The 5,213-nt window shown below is 47.2% G+C and overlaps 1 long non-coding RNA gene across 1 annotated transcript; it reads left to right on the top strand.

The window, feature by feature from the left end:
• The first annotated feature begins 700 nt into the window (after positions 1-700).
• LOC308196987 lies at positions 701-3,022 on the top strand. Its single transcript, XR_013952516.1, has 3 exons — positions 701-1,560; positions 2,127-2,227; positions 2,772-3,022. It is a non-coding gene; the product is annotated as an uncharacterized lncRNA (long non-coding RNA).
• Positions 3,023-5,213: the final 2,191 nt, after the last annotated feature.

Below are 5,213 nucleotides of genomic sequence, written 5' to 3'. Positions count from 1 at the left end.
GTTTACAGGCATCCTAAAAATATCTCTGGTATCGACAGCTTCATTAGTGAGCAAAAGGGCTCCAAGCTTACACGAGGGCTTTAACTTGCTCTTTCTGTGACATGCCATTAACTTGTAGAGCTCACCTTTGCCAGGCAATGGTATTTAGCAATGTTTCAGAAAAGGATTAGGGAAGTATGTGGACAAAGATGGCTTCTGTAGGTATAGTACAGTAAAACCACCGAGTCTATCAACCTCTGCTCCTCAGGGCATAATCACATTGCCGGCTGGGTGTTTATGGAGGGCTTTTGTCAATGGCATAGCATTACTCTACTGACAAGATGAATTATGCGGATTGTTTGTCTTCCGAAGCATCTAAATATTGCCTAATGTCCACACACACACAGTCTCTTGAAAGCATGAATGGACGGTTTGTCTACCATGGCCTTAGCCGCAAAGGTGTATCCAAAATGGGAGGCATTGCCAGCTTTTGAAAAGAAGGTGAAACAGGAAAATTAAGCAAATCTGGACACAAGACAGAAAAGCTGGCAAAACCCACAGCCTAGACAAGCTGAGCAAAAAGCTTTTAATATTTTTCTGTGTCAAAGTAAGCACTTCCCTCCCAGCAGACAGGTCAACTGGATCCTTCCAGGTGGGACATAGCCACGCTCTGCTTTTGTGGTGTGGAGCGAGTGAAGCCTGGTGCTTTCTGTGGGTGGAAGCTGTGCACAGCTCTGTTTGCTGGGGTGGACTTCTCTCCATTTCTGCCATCAGTGAATGTGATCTATTAGTCCCTAAGGGTTGACTCTGTTATCACATTCTCCTGGGAAACAGGAGGGCAATTTTGCAAAGGGTCACCTTTGTTGTGTTATGTCACTGGTGAATTCGGTCTTTCACGGCTACAGAGTGCCCTGTGTCCAAACCCTGAAATGACAATTGCAACAAATACAGGCTGATGTTCTGCCTTCAGCTCTGAAAAGCAGCCCCTGTTTTTTTGTGGAAGTGTTTTCTTACCAACACAAAAGTGCTTGTGCAGTAATCTGTAAATGCAGTTTTTCTACCTTTTCAGAGCAGAAAATCTTCCCATACTTGACGTGTTTGCTCAGCAGCACAAACTTCCCTTCTAATTATCTGCTCTATTTGTGGTTCTTGACCTCAGCTGCATCAGTAACGTGGAAGGTCTGCGAATCAAGTCCTGGCTTGCTGAACCGCCATTTGGACAATTTTCATGATTCAATATAAACTGAACCTGTGCTAGCAGGAAGATGGGCCTTGAAAAACATTTTCTATTATGCCTGTGCTGAGGTTGGGTGACTGGCATTGCACTGGATGGAATAACGAGAAACCCATCGACCGTAATAAGTTGTTTATCCAGGTCTTAACTTCCCTCAGAGGTTTTCCTGTAACTGTGCTTTTTTGGCACAGGGGCCCCGAGTTTATGGAGACCTTCAAACAGAGAAGCACAAGCAATGACAGGGGCTCATAGGCAGCATCTGCACTTGACTGAACAGCCTCAAAGGCGTGGATAACCCCAGGGGACTTCTGCCAGCGTGCCTGCAGGCTGGGAGCACGGCCGTGTCGGTGAGCAGTACGGGGGTATTCCTGGAGCTCTGGGTGCTGGGGGCTCCCTGACCTTTCTTGTGCCAGGTTTTAATGCGCTCTGCTGGTAACGCGTTCGTTTCCACATGTCACAAAAGCTTAGGTTGGTGGGCACACCATGCCCAGACACCCCTTCCAAATGAGGAGACACTGGCATTCTGGCTACCTCCTTGGTCTAAGCATGGTGAACTGAAATGCATTATACGTGCCCTGGAGGGAAATCTGTACTCTGACACTGTCTGTGACAAAAGTCCCACTGATTTTGGAGAAAAGAATTTACCTCTGTATACACACTACCCAGTGTGGCATCAGTCTTCTGGATGGAGAAATGACTGCCAAGTGGGAGGGAGCATTCTCACACAACCCTCTGCTATTAGGTTTTTTTTCTATGTATATGGTAAAAAGAAAAAAAAAGAAACAAAAAACCTTGGCCTGGCAAGTCGTTAGTCGAGAGGCATGCTTTCCAAAGGCTTACTACATGGGACTAACTTTTTGAGCTACACTGCGGTTGGTTTTTGCTTATGTATGAATCCCTTTGCCCTTTATAGGAGGGTGAGTGGATATCCAAGTGTACCCTGAACACCATTACTGTGTTTCCCTGCTGGTATCATTTCATTTTCTTTTGAGTACCTACAGTCATGTTCTCCAGGTAAATGATTTTCCTTGTAATTCTTTGCATGATAAGAGCTCCATTGTGCTCAGCTGAGATTTTTCCTTTTCCAGTTTCAGGTGGAGGGAGGTGGGACGAGCACAGGATTCTCAGGCTGTCCTGGTCTTACTACATGATGGAGCAGCTGTCTCTTTTCAGGTTTTCTCTGCTTCCACGTTTGCACTCGGCTTGTGCTGGACTGGAGTATGTTAAGTGAATTCTAGCTGGGGCCATAGATTTTGTTGATGTGGCAGTTATGAAGTCTGAGGTACTTTCTGCAGTTATGAGTGTTTTTTTTAAATCCCAGAGCAAGCTTTCTTTCACAGACTGAATGAAAAATGGAGACAGGCTATAGCTACTTCATTTGCACACTTCTCCAGGCCTTTTGAGCGGGCTCTGGTTAAGGGATTTTCTGGCCTTATCCTCTTGGTGGGAACATTTTGGCATGGGTGCTGATAAGAACAGAGACTGCAGTGCCTCGACCCTCGCACAGGAGCCCCGTCAGGGGCAGCCTGAATCTCAGCCCCTGTCCTTGTGTTGGCAGTGCCAGATGTCACCGTCTGCCTTGCTGCTGGTTCAGATCACTGGTGTGCACAGAAACGTTGGTGGAGCAGCTGGATCGACATTTCTTGAAGCATTTTTTGCTCTCGGCTCTGTCCTGGTGCCCTAACCACCTTCCTACAGAAGACAGACACGTATGTGCATGTAAGCATGCATGCAAGAGCATCCTCCCTGAAGTCACAGCTTCTGCCTTTGGTGATAAGCCTCCTCGTGAATATTTCAGTCTCCTTGGCAGGTGAGGAAGAGCAGAACTGGGCAATGGGCTGGTTTGGCTGGAGGTGCTGCTTGGAGGGCAGTTGCCACCCCAGCAGAGCTACAGCACACTGTGCCAACAGCCCTGCCTGCGAAAGTCAAGGCTGTAGCTGTGACAGCCTCACGATGGACCTTAATTCCCATCTCTGTCCAAAGCTTTCCAGAAGGCTGTGATGGGAAGGGGATGATTATAATGGCTCTTCTATGAGGAGCCAAGGTTAATCTACGGAGATCATACGCTCGCACATGGCGATGTGGTATTTGTCACGTTCACCATGCCCGTTGCTCCGTGACCTCCCATCCTGTGTTTGTCTTTGTCTGTCCCTCCACATGCTGGGGAGGGGTGGCTTTCTCTGGGTTTTTGTGGCACCTGCTCCTGCCTCCACTCGTGGGTTCTGCAGGGAGTAATAAAAATAAAAACTCAGTGCCTCCTGACTGTTTCCCCCAGTTTTTGGGCAGTAGATTCAGTTGCTCCAAAGCGTAATAGGAGTGTTTGGGTCCTGTTGTACAATGCTTTTGTAAAACTGCTGGCTGCAAATGGCACATCCTGAACGCCTGAGATGAAGCTGATTTTGAAGGGACTGAGGACAAAAAGTAAAATGGCAGCTGAAGATTATGACTCAAATTTACTGGAATTTTCTGTCGGTTCAGAGAAAATCTGTCTACAAATTCTGCTTTGGAAGGACCAGGATGCACTGCTACAGTTTACTGCTGCCTGCCTCAAGCTCATGGGTTCCAGTGAGTTTTAATTTCTGAAGGTCTGTTTCTTTATTTTTTTCCCCATGTTTTGAATTTAAAATGAAACAAACAAACAAACAAAAAAACAACACCACCAATCCTTGGAGAGAAATTGAGTTCATCAGTCGAGTTATTTTCCAAGAGAAAATAATTCAAGACAGTCAGTGCTTTGGCAAAACTGGCGTCTATGAATGGAGCATACCACAGAGCTCGTATGTGACCCAGGAGCTCAGCAGTTAAATGGTTCAGTCTCCAGCCTGGGCCAGCGTATTTTGTACTGACATTGCAGGGAGAGAGCAATGGGGGAGGAGAGGGCAGAAGCTGCTGCTAATGTTTTTAATTTCTCATTTACTATCAGGCAGCACCATATGGAGCAGAACGGGGCATATAGAGGAAAGAGGGATGGATGGCATTTTTCCCTTGAGCTTCTCGTAGAAGACAAGGAAAGTGAATTCTCTGCAGGTAGCTTGAGCCTTGCCAGGAAAGTGGCTTTTATGATTGCTGATGGTGGTGACTTTTTTTTTAATCAAATGTGTGGGCTTTGGGGTTTTTTGTTGTTGTTCTTAATAGGATGAGTGGGATTGACTTATGCCACTGTAATATTTTTGTAATGTCAGTGCATTATTTCCTTACAGCACTCAGAAGTACACCAGGCAGTTGTCACAATCAAACATTATTTATTTGGAGACTCTGTAGGTTGCCCGGGCATCTGAATGGCTCTAAAAGAAACACTGCTGCTTTGACTGATTGTGCAATGGCACTTTTCCTCCCAGCTGCATCTCGTAATCTCTGACTGCCAGCAGACCTGTGGCGAACAGAGACACTTCCCCTGCTCAACTGCTTCTCCTCCGACATCTCTTCCTCCCGCAGGCTGCATCACCTTTCTTCCAGTGACTGCTCAAAGACAAAAAGCTTTGCACGGGCTCAAAAGCCAAAGGTTTGGAGAATGGGGGGAGGTGGATAGGGGCCTGATAGAAAAGCTATGCCCTTGAGGAGGGCGTCGTGCTGTAACTTCTGCTCAGATGGTGCTGGAGAGCTGGTGAGAGCCCTGTAGCCCTGGGAAGACACAAAAGAAGTGTGAGTGGTGACTTCGGACCAGTTTTTCAATGAACTTTAGAACTGTGACATCCTGAACCTGATGCTGCACCTGGTCTGTGTGAGCCAGCCTGCTTTGTGTTAGCAGGGAGGCCACAGCACAGAGCCCCTCTAGTGCCTGGGCGAGACCGAAAATTGTGTGTGCAGACACGGTGCTCCTCTGGCTCCCAGCACCTCTGCTCGCAGGGTGCCTCTCCGGCCCTGGGGAGCAGCTAAAGCTCTTGGCACGGCTGCTTCATTTCCCCTCCAGTCTCACACACCCTCATCTCTGCATGCTGCAAGTTTAAATGATTTTAAAAGCATTACTTGCCAGCTTCCCCCTGAAATACGGATTAGTCTA

The sequence above is a fragment of the Anser brachyrhynchus genome, assembly GCF_964034855.1.
Source record: "Anser brachyrhynchus genome assembly, chromosome: 6".
In the NCBI taxonomy this organism is placed as follows: Eukaryota; Metazoa; Chordata; class Aves; order Anseriformes; family Anatidae; genus Anser; species Anser brachyrhynchus.
This window is presented reverse-complemented; position numbering and strand designations above follow the sequence as displayed.